The sequence below is a fragment of the Cynocephalus volans genome, chromosome 10, assembly GCF_027409185.1.
Source record: "Cynocephalus volans isolate mCynVol1 chromosome 10, mCynVol1.pri, whole genome shotgun sequence".
Classification (NCBI taxonomy): domain Eukaryota; kingdom Metazoa; phylum Chordata; class Mammalia; order Dermoptera; family Cynocephalidae; genus Cynocephalus; species Cynocephalus volans.
Window position 1 is genome coordinate 22,608,312 of NC_084469.1, and position 14,696 is coordinate 22,623,007.

Here is a 14,696-nt window from a genome sequence, read left to right on the forward strand (position 1 = left end):
GCCCTTGTCTGCATAAGGCTTTTCAGATTTGGGTCCCTAGGCTGTCATTTGGTTTGTCTTTCACTTCTTTATTCAATATATAATTACTGAGTACTTCCTATGTACAATGCACTGTTTAACTCCATGGGGGATACTACAGTGAATAATATGCAAAGTCCTCATCTTTTAGTAACCCTGGCAGGACGATTCAGTAGATAGGACGAGAAATGGTTAAATCTTATTATTGTGCTCACTGCCTCTGCTTAGAGAGACTGAGTGAGCTGCCCAACATCACACAGCTGTCAGAGCTGGGAAACAAGCCACGGTGCCTCTTCTTCTCAGATGTGGTCCCTCAAACAGCACGTGGTTGCCACCAGGTGGAGCCTCCCTCCCGCACTCTTCTGGACTCAGTTCATCCTGATAATACTACATCCACCTCTCCTTCTGCTCACAGGCAAAAAGGCAGGGAAGACAGGAAATACAACACCTCATTCACAATGGTAAGTGTCTTCACATGTCTCTGGGCTGCTACTAGATAACAGGCTACAGGGGGTATTAGGGGCCCTGCCATCTCCCACTGGTGCTTAGAATCTGAGACTCTTCTCCTGAAGAGGCAAGAGGGGGCCAGCCAAGGTTGGGTCAGAAAGTAGTTTTCCATGGAGCAAACTTTGGCCATCCACAAGGCACCTCGATAAGAGCAGAGGAGCATCACTCAGCCTTTGAGCTCAGCAGCCAGCCATGCACACAACTCTAATTGGTCATTTTCAGGCCATTAAGTAGATTGATCAACGACAATTATCTTTGACTTTAATTTTGCCCCTACTCTGTCTGTCATTCTCTAAGCTTTAGAGTTACTGAGAAGAACACACATTTATACAGATGAGCACAGATACACATATGAGCATGTAGCCCGTTCTTGAGTGTGTGAGTGCACCACACACATCCACATGCACACACACACACACATGCACAGTAGAGCAGAGGCCATTAGAATGGGTGGCCTGGGACCTCAGGCCCTGCAGGTCTGCCCCTCATATTCAGGCTCCAGGTGTCTTTTTAAAAAATTAATTAATTTATTATTATTATTATTATTTTACATTTAAAGATGCTGTTGTGGAGCACTGGGAGGGGCTGGTGGGAGGTGGGAAGGGAAACGGAGGTGAAGGTGGGGGGTGGGGGTGGCCCACGGCCTGGTTACAGAGGGTGGGGTTGCATGGCTGAGACCTGCAGGCTCCCCCAACTCCTGCTTGGGAGCCTGGGGGGTTTCCAGAGGTGGCTCTGCTTTTGCTGGGCTGGATGTGGACATTAATGAGGGCAAGGTTGAGGCCCTTGGCACCCCCCTCGAGCTCTCGAGCTGGGGGCTTCTGGCTCTTTTATGTGTTATAGGTGTTCTTTGGTGGTGTTAGACCTTTACTGGTTAATAACAGAACTGTGTCTCTGGTCTGTGGGTGTTTTATGTTTTCTTTCACTTCTGTGTTGGATTATTAGCTACCCCACCACTTAAACTCTGCACTGGAATTAATTTGTTGTCCTTTGCTTACTTCTAAAATGTGGGAACTCCCTGTGGGGACCAGTACTTGAGCCCTGTGGTTTAGCTAAATTGCTGCTTTGCTGATGATTCCTTGGGGAAGGCTTTTGTGCAGCTCAGGTTTTAATGGTTGACCTTTTCAGCACTTCCGGGTCTTGTGAGTTCTGATACACCTGGGCTATGTGGAAACTCTGGTCAAGGCCTGAGTCTTTTCATCAAACTGCACCCCCTGCAGTTCTATATTCCTGGCCAATCTCCACTGATTGGGCCTGTACTGATTGAGAGGCAGATCAGCTGTCCATGCTGTGCTCCAATGTTCCCTTGGTGGGCCTGTCAGCCCCACCACCCACACTCCAAACACTTCCCATGGGGTGGGCCATGTGCTGGTTCCCTGTGATGGCTCATGGCCTTTGAGTGGCTTCTTTTTTCAGTTGTCTGTGGCTCCTTGCTCCTATGTGGGTCCATGGGAGTCCCGTTAGTGGTCCTGCTGGCCTTGGGCCACCAAGGCCATCTTCTCCCCTGCAGCCTCCAAGCAACTTGACACAAAGGGCACAGCAGTGGCTTTTGCCAGTTCTTGCTCCATGTGCTCACCAGGGCCAACTCTGAAGTGGCTAGGATTCAAAACAGTCAAAGCAAGTCCTTTGTTTCTCTCATCGTGGCTTCTTCTGCCCTCATGCACTCCATAGGTCTCTCCTCCTCTTCTCCTGGGCTCTAGCAGCCCCAGCTTGGCTATTGTTGCTATTTTAATAGTTGTAAATTGGTCAATTGCAGGAGAGAGTGATGCTGGGGACTGTCTATTCCACCATCCTGATTCTCTGCCAGGTCCCAGGTGTCTTTACACTGCAGTCTTCAGTTGGAAGAAGAGAAACTGGAGCCCTGCATGATGCCCAGGGGAGTGCTCTGCCTGGCTCTCAGGGTGGGGTGGGATGGAGGCATTAAATAGTATTTGGGAGGGGCTCCAACATGCCTTTGATTGCCCACTTGAATGTATATGAGAACAGCCCCAAGGAGCCATTGTTTGCCCGTTTTAATGAGCACAAAGGAAGTGGCCATTTACAGAGCATCTATTTGATGCCATGCAGTGGGCTGGACTCTTGACATGCACTATCTCCTCCAGACATCTCTATAAAGCAGGGTTATTTCTCCCATTTTACAGATTAGAAAATGGAGGCAGCAAGGTATCTAGCCAGCCCAGGCAGGTACTTTTCATGGCACTTTTTCACCTCATCTTCACGTGCCATTCAAGACGGCCCTCCACACTGCCCAAAGCAATGGCATGGGACTGTGGGCTCTGCAGTCAGTGTCTTTTCCGAGCAGGGTCCTTCCAGGAACGCTGTCCCTCTCCTACCTCATCTTCCACAAGGAGCATTTCTGGTTACCCCTCACCTCTCTTGGAAGATAGTGTTTGCTTAAAATATGGCATCTAAACCCCTGGTGAGCAGGGGGTCTGAAGACAAAGTACTCAGGTGCTTAATGACAGAGTCAGAAAATTAACACCACTGGGGTGATCATGCCAATAGTGTGGGCTTTGTTATCAGACAGATGTGGCTTTGAACAGCTACCATGCACTGGCTGTTCACCACTGGTGCGTCTGCTTCACCTTCTCAAGCCTCAGTTTTCCTGTCTATAAAGTGGGAATAATAACAATGACCTCATGGGTTTGTTGTGAGAATTACAATGACATGATAAGAAGGGCTGGCAGGTATTAAACAAATCATAAAATTACCCAGTAAATTAAGCAAGGCTGCTCTATCCTTGTGAGGACGAAGCTGCATTTTTACAATCAGAGATTAGGACAAGGTGGCCCCAATGCCCAGCAGAGGATGGTCACAGATGACATGACCAACAAGTAGCATTTGTGGATTGACTTTATCAGAACTCACCAGGAGCTGGCTCTTTGGCCTATAAAGGTCAGATGCCAGGTGTCAAATATCTAGGTAAGGAATAAAGATCCTAACTAGACAATCGGACATCCCAGTTCTTAGCTCCGTGTTTCCATTTGCAAGAAAGAAAAGGGCTGAGGGCTGCAGAAAAGCTGGTCAGGAAAACTGGAAAATGAGATTTTCTGCTTCACAGGCTTGGCTGGGACTGAAGCCGGCCGCTGTGCAAGTGGTGACCTGGAGCCATTTTGTTTTAATGCTGCTGTTTGAGACAGCCGAAAACTCTTAGGTCATGGACTGTGACCCTTTCTAGAATGTTCTATGTTTTAAATGAGACCGGAGTTCTGCACAGAAGCAGTGGGGAGAGCAGTTCCCATTGCTGCTTCTGGCATTCCTCTTGTCACCTCTGCCTACCTGGCGTGGTAGAAGGAGCAATGAATTAGGAGCCCAGGAGTCTAGTTCCAGATATGCTGCTTATTGTGGCTTTACATTAGGTGTAGTCTCTTCACCTCTCTGGGTTTCCATGTCCCCCTCTGTCAAATGGGAAATATTTACTCTGCCTCTATCACTGAGTAGTTAGGAGATGATGGGGATGAACGCTCATTGCAAAGTGGGAAACCTGTAACACATGCAATGGATTATAATATTTCACACGGCTAATCCTGAAAACCAAAGCAAAATAATAATCTTCCTTATTATCTGTCTTTGAATTATTTTTTCTACCTATCTTCTATCTATCATTTACCTACCTATCTACCTACCTACCTATCTATGGATCTAGCTACATATTTACCTTTCTACCATCCTTTTTTCCTGTCTATATTCCTACCTACCTTCCTACATACCTAGCTAAAAATGTCCAGAGCTGTTTCACACATCCAATAAGGTCAATGAGCACACAGCACCCAATATTGACAAGAAAACCATGCCTGTTAATTTGCAAATGTCAGCAATGACAGGCAACAGGTAAGAAGTTATCTGTTTATTAGAACTGCATGCATGCAATCTCTGAGCATTTATTTACTTAATGTTTTTGAAATTAAGCTTAGAATTTCCTCTGCATGTAATATTAAATATACCTCATCCGTTTTGAACCTAATACAGCATGTTAAATTATCCCTGAAAATTGAATGCATTTCCTAGGGTTAATTTATATAATCAAAAAATGGTATGCATCTGTGAGCAATGCATTCAGTTACTCAGAGGTTAGAAGTTTTAAGAGGTGTGTAATGGCTGAATCATGGGAATAACCCTGAAAAACTATAGAAGAAACACTAATGAGACATCAGAGGGGAGATCAAATAGATGATGAAACCAGATGAACATCTAGGTCGACAAGGATTGACAGGGAGCACTGATGAAAGAGAAGAACAATTGGAAATGGAAAGGTGTGGAGCTGTGTAGGGATGATTGAGTTAAAGAACTAGGTGCAAATAGTCAACAGGTCCTAATGATCAGTGAGGGAGTACATAGCATAGAAAAAATGCACCACCGCAATGAGCAAGCAAAGAAATTCATTGGTGGCACAGGTTAACATTTTGCAAAGTCTTGACTGAGCCCACAGTCAGGACATCTGTATCTCTGTTGATCAGAGATACAACCAAAAAGCTAGAGATGCCCGAGAGGACCACCCAGCAACAGTACTCCCATATGTGGGACCCCATATGTGGCTCCTACACAGGTGCCTTCAGTGGACTCACCAGGTATCAAAATAGGAGTGCTAATTGTGTGGCAAGAACATATACAAAGGAATAAAATAGGCTGCAATTTTTTAAATAATTGTTAAGATCTTTAGACCAGCTAATGTCATATTGGGTATAAGCTGTTTTTATGACTTTTAATAATAACACCTGCTATTTATTGAGTGTTATTGTCATCACCAATGACATGACTGCTGCCATTTATTGAGCACCTACTACATGCAGGCCCTGAGTCAATGCTTTACACTCTTTAATTCTCATGTTTACAACAGTCCTGAATGGGAGGAGCTGTGTTCAGTGTTTTATAGATGAAAAAACTGAGACACTGATATTTTAAGTAGCTTATCTATGTTTCTAAGGTTAGTAAGTAAGGGGGCTAATATAGAAATGTCATTTGTCATCTTTCTCTCCTAATCATGGCCCAATAGCTCAATCCTTGTAAATCTCAGGTCCACCCTTTTACTGAAAACTCTTTAGTCACAGAGTTCACTGGTACCTTTCTCTGTCCCTATACAGTATGTTGAGAAGAGCAGCTCGAGATCCTTTGGAGCATGTGAAGTTGACTAAATAGGTAGTAGTAGACAGCATTAAGAGGAAAAGGAACAAAATAAAGTAACACATAGAAAATATCAGAGAGCATCATGCAGGAAACGTAATTTTCTTATAAAAGGTATTTTTCAGTTACACATATGCCATATTTTACTGAATCAAAGTCATCATCTGTTGGAAGATGCAAAATTTGACATGTCACTCACAAAGAAAAAAATGCTGCCAATTAATGGCAAGATGTCATAATTTGTAAGACACAGGCAAATTTCAGAGAAGTGAAACTGTGAAAAAAAAATGTGTGCCTGAGAATGATCAAACACATTGTATGTATGTATGCATCGGGTCACTCTGAAAAATGCAGTTTTTACTGTTGGTCATGGCCGATACAGTTTGAAAAGCTCCATCCATTTTTTTTTTAATATATATATTTTTTTTTTTAAATTTTATTTTGTCGATATACATTGTAGCTGATTATTGCTCCCCATCACCAAGACCTCCCTCCCTTCTCCCTCCCCCCTCCCCCCCAACAATGTCCTTTCTGTTTGCTTGTCGTATCAACTTCAAATAATTGTGGTTGTTATATCTTCTTCCCCCCCCCGTTTTTTTTTTTTTGTGTGTGTGTGTGTGTGTGAATTTATATATTAATTTTTAGCTCCCACCAATAAGTGAGAACATGTGGTATTTCTCTTTCTGTGCCTGACTTGTTTCACTTAATATAATTCTCTCAAGGTCCATCCATGTTGTTGCAAATGGCAGTATTTCATTCGTTTTTATAGCTGAGTAGTATTCCATTGTGTAGATGTACCACATTTTCCGTATCCACTCATCTGATGATGGGCATTTGGGCTGGTTCCAACTCTTGGCTATTGTAAAGAGTGCTGCGATAAACATTGGGGAACAGGTATACCTTCGACTTGATGATTTCCATTCCTCTGGGTATATTCCCAACAGTGGGATAGCTGGGTCGTATGGTAGATCTATCTGCAATTGTTTGAGGAACCTCCATACCATTTTCCATAGAGGCTGCACCATTTTGCAGTCCCACCAACAATGTATGAGAGTTCCTTTTTCTCCGCAGCCTCGCCAGCATTTATCGTTCATAGTCTTTTGGATTTTAGCCATCCTAACTGGGGTTAGATGGTATCTCAATGTGGTTTTGATTTGCATTTCCCGGATGCTGAGTGATGTTGAGCATTTTTTCATATGTCTGTTGGCCATTTGGATATCTTCCTTAGAGAAATGCCTACTTAGCTCTTTTGCCCATTTTTTAATTGGGTTGCTTGTTTTCTTCTTGTAAAGTTGTTTGAGTTCCTTATATATTCTGGATATTAATCCTTTGTCAGATGTATATTTTGCAAATATTTTCTCCCACTCTGTTGGTTGTCTTTTAACTCTTTTAATTGTTTCTTTTGCTGTGCAGAAGCTTTTTAGTTTGATATAATCCCATTTGTTTATTTTTCCTTTGGTTGCCCGTGCTTTTGGGGTCGTATTCATGAAGTCTGTGCCCAGTCCTATTTCCTGAAGTGTTTCTCCTATGTTTTCTTTAAGAAGTTTTATTGTTTCAGGGTGTATATTTAAATCCTTAATCCATTTTGAGTTGATTTTAGTATACGGTGAGAGGTATGGATCTAGTTTCATTCTCCTGCATATGGATATCCAGTTATCCCAGCACCATTTGCTGAAGAGGCAGTCCCTTCCCCAGTGAATAGGCTTGGTGCCTTTGTCAAAGATCAGATGGCAGTAAGTGTGTGGGTTGATTTCTGGATTCTCTATTCTATTCCATTGGTCAGTGTGTCTGTTTTTATGCCAGTACCATACTGTTTTGGTTATTATAGCTTTGTAGTATAGCTTAAAGTCAGGTAGTGTTATGCCTCCAGGTTTATTTTTTTTTGCTCAGCATTGCTTTGGCTATGCGTGGTCTTTTATTGTTCCATATAAATGTCTGAATAGTTTTTTCCATTTCTGAGAAAAATGTCTTTGGAATTTTGATGGGGATTGCATTGAATTTGTATATCACTTTGGGTAGTATGGACATTTTCACTATGTTGATTCTTCCAATCCAAGAGCATGGAATATCTTTCCATCTTCTTGTATCCTCTCTAATTTCTCTCAGCAGTGGTTTGTAGTTCTCATTATAGAGATTTTTCACCTCCTTGGTTAACTCAGTTCCTAAGTATTTTATTTTTTTGGTGGCTATTGTAAATGGGCAGGCTTTCTTGATTTCTCCTTCTGCATGTTCACTATTGGAGAAAAGAAATGCTACTGATTTTTGTGTGTTGATTTTTTATCCTGCTACTGTGCTGAAATCATTTATCAATTCCAGCAGTTTTTTTGTAGAGGTATTAGGCTGTTCGATATATAGGATCATGTCATCTGCAAACAGGGACAGTTTGACTTCATCTTTTCCAATCTGGACGCCCTTTATTTCCTTCTCTTCTCTGATTGCTCTGGCTAGTACTTCCAACACTATGTTGAATAGGAGTGGTGAGAGTGGGCATCCTTGTCTAGTTCCTGTTCTTAAAGGAAAAGCTTTCAGCTTTTCCCCATTCAGGATGATATTGGCAGTGGGTTTGGCATATATGGCTTTAATTATGTTGAGATACTTTCCCTCTATACCTAACTTATAGAGGGTCTTTGTCATGAATGAGTGCTGAACTTTATCAAATGCTTTTTCAGCATCTATAGAGATGATAATATGGTCCTTCTGTTTGAGTTTATTAATGTGGTGTATCACATTTATTGATTTGCGTATGTTGAACCAACCTTGCATCCCTGGGATGAATCCCACTTGATTGTGATGAATAATTTTTCGTATGTGTTGCTGTATTCTGTTTGCTAGTATTTTAGTGAGGATTTTTGCATCTATATTCATCAAGGATATCTGCCTGTAGTTTTCTTTTTTGGTTATATCTTTACCTGGTTTTGGTATCAGGATGATGTTTGCTTCATAGAATGAGTTTGGGAGATTTGCGTCCGTTTCAATCTTTTGCAATAGTTTGTAAAGAATCGGTGTCAATTCCTCTTTGAATGTTTGGTAAAATTCTGCTGTGAATCGATCTGGTCCTGGGCTTTTCTTTGTTGGGAGCCTTCTGATAACAGCTTCAATCTCCTTTATTGTTATTGGTCTGTTCAAATTTTCTACGTCTTCACGGTTCAGTTTTGGGAGCTTGTGTGTGTCCAGAAATTTATCCATTTCCTCCAGATTTTCAAATTTGTTGGCGTATAGTTGTTTATAGTAGTCTCGAATGATTCCTTGTATTTCAGATGAATCAGTTGTAATATCACCTTTTTCATTTCTAATTTTTGTTATTTGATTCTTCTCTCTTCTTTTTTTTGTTAGCCATGCTAGTGGTTTGTCAATTTTATTTATCTTTTCAAAAAACCAACTTTTTGATTCGTTGATCTTTTGAATTGTTTTTTGGTTTTCAATTTCATTCAGTTCTGCTCTGATCTTAATGATTTCTTTCCGTCTGCTAACTTTAGGTTTGGATTGTTCTTGTTTTTCTAGTTCTTTAAGGTGAAGTGTTAGGTTGTTCACTTGCCATCTTTCCATTCTTCTGAAGTGAGTGTTTAATGCAATAAATTTTCCCCTCAATACTGCTTTTGCTGTATCCCACAGGTTTTGGTATGATGTATCATCGTTTTCATTAGTTTCAATAAATTTTTTGATTTCCTGCTTGATTTCTTCTTGGACCCATATGTCATTAAATAGAATGCTGTTTAATTTCCATGTGTTTGTATAGTTTCCAGAGTTTTGTTTGTTATTAATTTCTAGTTTTAATCCATTGTGGTCTGAGAAGATACATGGGATAATTGCAATTTTTTTGAATTTATTGAGACTTGATTTGTGACCTAATATGTGATCTATCCTGGAGAATGATCCATGTGCTGCTGAGAAGAATGAATATTCTGAGGTTGTTGGATGGAATGTTCTGTAGATATCTGCCAATTCCAATTGGTCTAGAGTCTTGTTTAGATCTTGTGTTTCTCTACTGATTCTTTGCCTAGATGATCTGTCTAATATTGACAGTGGGGTGTTCAGGTCCCCTGCTATTATGGTATTAGTGTCTATTTCCTTCTTTAGGTCTAATAGAGTTTGTTTTATAAATCTGGCTGCTCCAACATTGGGTGCGTACATATTTATGATTGTTATGTCTTCTTGATGGATCAGACCTTTTATCATTAAGTAGTGTCCCTCATTGTCTCTTTTTATGGTTTTTAGTTTAAAGTCTATTTTGTCAGATATAAGAATAGCTACTCCAGCTCGTTTTTCTTTTCTGTTTGCATGGTAAATCTTTTTCCATCCTTTCACTCTTAGTCTGTGTGAATCTTTATGGGTGAGGTGGGTCTCTTGTAGGCAGCATATAGTTGGGTCCTGCTTTTTGATCCAGTCAGCCAGTCTGTGTCTTTTAATTGGGGAATTTAAGCCTTTTACATTAAGAGTTATTATTGAAAGGTGTTGATTTATTCCTAGCATTTTATTGGTTGTTTGGTTGTCTTAGGTTTCTTTTGTTCCTTGCTTTCTGATTTACTGTTTGCTTTCTTTGTTTGGTGGTTCCTTAGGTTGTAGATAGTGTTTTTGTTAGCTTGTTTTCTCTTCATGAATGCCATTTTTATTATACTAGCGGGTTTAGATTTTTCTTGGGTTTTTATGGCAGTGGTAGTTATTTTTCAGGAACCAAACCCAGTACTCCCTTGAGGATTTCTTGTAAGGGTGGTCGTGTGGTAGTGAACTCCCGCAGTTTTTGTTTGTCTGAGAAATATACTATTTGCCCCTCATTTCGGAAGGATAGCCTTGCAGGGTAGAGTATTCTTGGCTGGCAATCTTTGTCTTTTAGTATTTTGAAAATATCATCCCATTCCTTTCTAGCTTTTAGGGTTTGTGATGAAAAGTCTGATGTTAATCTGATTGGGGCTCCCTTATAGGTGATTTGACGCTTCTCTCTTGCAGCTTTTAAGATTCTCTCTTTGTCTCTGAGTTTTGCCAATTTGACTATGACATGTCTTGGAGAAGGCCTTTTTGGGTTGAATATGTTTGGAGATCGTTGAGCTTCCTGGATCTGAAGATCTGTGATTTTTCCTATACCTGGGAAGTTTTCTGCCACTATTTTGTTGAATATGTTTTCAATGGAATCTCCATTTTCCTCCCCTTCTGGAATACCCATGACTCGGATATTTGAGCGCTTGAGGTTGTCTGATATCTCTGTCAGATTTTCTTCCATGTCCTTGATTCTTTTTTCTTTCTTTTTGTCTGCTTGTGTTATTTCAAACAGCCCATCTTCAAGTTCAGAGGTTCTCTCTTCAACTTCGACAAGCCTGCTGGTTAAACTCTCCGTTGTGTTTTTTATTTCGCTGAATAACTTCTTCAGTTCAGCAAGTTCTGCTACATTTTTTTTCAGGACATTGATTTCCTTGTACATTTCCTCTTTCAGATCCTGTATACTTTTCCTCATTTCATCATGATGTCTAGCTGAGTTTTCTTGTATCTCATTCAGTTTCCTTAGAATTATCACTCGAAATTCCTTGTCAGTCATTTCAAGGGCTTCTTGTTCTATAGGATCTAGAGTTTGAGATTTATTAACTTTCGGTGGTGTACTTTCTTGATTTTTTGTACTTCTGGTATCTTTTTTTTGGTGTTTATTCATTGTGGCAGGGGGTTTCACAGACCACCGGTTTGAGACTAATGACTAACTAGGATGTTGCTGTGGTTGCCAATTTCATATGGCTCCCTCCGTGACTGCTCAGTTGGCCTCTAGTGCCTTGTGTGTGTGGTTGCCTCGGGTCTTGGGCTTCTCAGGGGAGCCACCTTTCTGGTCAGCTTGGACTCTGCTGGGCTGGTGGATCACGTACCACAGGGTGTGTGATCTCTGTTGAGCTTTCACTTCCTGTGCAGGACTTCTCCCCGTTCCGTGTGCTTTGGCCCAGGCTGTTAGATCGTGCAGTGGCGACCCCACCAGGTGTGTGGTTTCTGTCGAGTCTCCGCCTCCCTGGCCGCTCGTCTCTCCCCTCTGTGCGCACTGTGCTGGGCTGGGGCGTGTCTTCTGTACCCCTCGTCTATCAGCTGGGCCTTCAAGACCCTGCTCGGCACCGCCTCGCCCAGGAAGTCTACCAGGTTTCTGCTAGGCACAGATGACCGGTCGCTCTGGGTGCCTTTGTAGCACTGTGTAGATCTTTCTCGGGTCTTGTTCACCTTTGTATCCCCCCGGTATAAACCGAGCCTAGCGCCCACCTGCAGCCTGCTCTCCGGCAGGTTCAAGCGGACCTGGGAACTCTCCTACCACACTATTGCCAACCAGAAATTCGTTAGGCTTTTTTCCAAACTGGTGGCCGCAGAGATGGTATCTGCCTCCCAGTAACAGGAAGCTTACCAGGGGCCGGAGTCCAGGGTGCGGTGGAGTGACAGTCGGCCCGCTCGTACTTCCTTGCCTTCCCAACACTGGCCGGGGATGCCCCACGCCACCAGCCCCGCCAGAGAACTGGGGAGGGAGTGGGAGAGGAGGCCGGTCTGCTGGCTCTGGAAAGCCCTGCGCCAGGCCAAGCAAGTGGGAGGGCTCAGTGATGGCCGAGCAGGGCGGAGCTGCCCGCACCTGGGAAAATGGAGGCAGCACCAGGGCAGTGAGTGGCCTGGTGGTGCAGGCGGGAGCCAGGTGGGCATCCGCCCCCCGAACAGAGCTGGACCAGGAAAAGCTCCATCCTTTATGGTGGGGAGGTGACTGAAGAATCCACACTAGTGTCACTCTAGTGCCTAGAGTTGCCAAGAGCGCCCAGCCCAGCCAGCCAATTAGTGTGCTCAGTCATGGTCAGTTCTGGCTGAGTTCTAGCCGCATGGTGCCCTGTGACCTGGCCCTTGAGCAGTCATCCTCTGCTGAAGCCCACAGGTCTCTCTGCTGTGCTAGGGCCAAGCATTAATGAAGGTATTTGGCATTTCAAGGAAGCGACCAGGAGGTGTTCCTTTCTCAGGTTCACATTATATGGAGATAAGGTCCTGGCCAGACAGCATAATGTAATTAATTGAGGTATTTGGGAGATAATCAATTGGAAATTGATATTTCCCAGGCAATACTCACAAGGCTCAGAGCTGAAAGCTGTAGAAGATAACTGAAAGGCCAGCCTGGGGTGATGCAAAGGAAATTCTGACCTCTGACAAGAAGGGATGAAGGAAAGAGAGGGAATAAAGACTTTACAGCTTTGCATCCAAATTCAACCTTGATTTGTATCATTCGTTGATTAATTCATTCAACAAATATTTACGGAGCGCTCATGAAGATCAGGCACCATGCTAGGACTGCTGAACATGAGATGGTGTGTCGGAGTTGACCTGACTTCAGAGGCTCCCTTTTTGTGGGTTCTTACCTTGTTTCCCTGTTTCTGCCTTCTCCAGAGCTTCATGGCCTGGTCCTCGGGGGCCTCTTGCTGCAAGCTCAGACCAGTGCCAGCTTCCCTGCCACTCCTGACTGAAGATGGGGATATCAGTATCCTCTGCCCCCGCCTGCTAAAGCCTGGCATCAAGTCCCAAGTTTCACTGTGTGGAGTACGGGTGGGCAGCCATCGCTGCTGGGGTCCTTCCAGCTCCCCGAAAGCCCAAGTTATAGCACTGCCTACTTCCTGCTTGAAATAGTTCCCTGGCCAAAGATTTGTCTTGTGTCATGAGCCCCAATCACAGTCAATCTAGTTGCCCTAACTAAGTCTCAGTGCCCTCTAGTAATATTCTTAGCTAAATGTATTGGCCTGTGCTAAGATATGTATAATCTCATACCTCACTTAATCCTTTTCACAGTCCTGTGTAACAGGGCTGGTTAATATGCCCATCTGACAGACGAAGAGACTGAGACTTATTCAAATCTTGCCAATCCCTTTGTGTGGACCATATAACTGGTGCTAATGGTATTCCTGCCTGACTTTGTACTATCCAGTTCCATGGGTGCACGCAGGAAGGGGTGAGGTTTCAGCAACTTCAATCGGGATCTTTTGTCTTCCTGTATCTTGAAGTGATTCCAGTCAGCTGCAGAAAAAGGAGTTTCAGGAATGAGAAAGCAAGAAACAGCCTGTACTAGTGTGTGTGACCCTATGAAACGTGAGTGGGAAGAGTGGTGGAGTCTGGAATGTTCTTTCAAGTCCCGGGCAGCCATAGCCTGCTGTGTGGCCCCGAGTGAGTCCTTGAGCTTCCCTGGATTCAGTTTCCTCATCTATCCAGTCCCTAAGGCCCTTTCCTCAGTGGCGAGTGAGAGAACACAAAGGCATAGAACATTACTGTTCGGTGTGTGCAGAATAAGAACAGAGCTTGTGTTTATGGTGAGCACTGTGCAGGGGCATTGCGCTGCATGCTGATGTTCTATGAAACAAACAAGTGTTTTGTTTTTTCACATTTTCCATCTGCTCAGTGTTCCCCTCTGAGCCCTGTCCATAGCTAGGTGCTGGGTAGAGAAACAGAAATCTCTACATGCTGGGCTGCAAAATGGAGCTGGAGACAGGGAGATCCTGTGAAGGATCCAGGAAGTCACTCTTTTGGCCCAAGGGAAGAGCTGTCTTCATGGAGAGACAAAAGAAGGCAAGATTATCCTTCTCTGTTGGAGAAATAAGCAGTCCAGCCCTATGAGGCATAAATTCAGCATCAAACCGAGTAACTCCATATCCTAAAGGAGACCTCCTCCCCATGGGCTCTATGCCACCTGCCATTGCTTTCGCCAGGGACAGTTTTTCTTTTTCTGAGGTAGGGACTCAAGTGTAAGTGCAATGTGTAGCAAGCCCAGAATGAAACACACTTTATTGAATACCACCTTCTGTGAGGGCTTTGCCTTCCTGAAGCCCCCCACTATCAGCAGCTGAAAGGTGACTTGCAAAAGGAGGTAAGGGCTGTGGGCTCAGTCTCAGAAATACCTACAAGGGCTCTGTAGATAACCAAAGCATCCATGGAGAACAACAGACTCAACACCCTGGAATGGGAACCACATGCAGTTGTAATCATCATTGACGTGCGTTTATACTGTAAGCTCTGAACATTACTCAGCAGGACCCTGAGAGGCCCTCGCGGTTTCTCTTCACTAAGAATTTGGGAAGAAC

At 43.4% G+C, this 14,696-nt stretch overlaps 1 protein-coding gene across 1 annotated transcript in view; it reads left to right on the forward strand.

Annotated features, from left to right (window-relative positions):
• The window catches only part of ASIC2 (acid sensing ion channel subunit 2), a 1,040,351-nt gene that overhangs the window by 436,267 nt on the left and 589,388 nt on the right, over positions 1–14,696 (forward strand). The gene's annotated exons all lie outside the window — the stretch shown is intronic.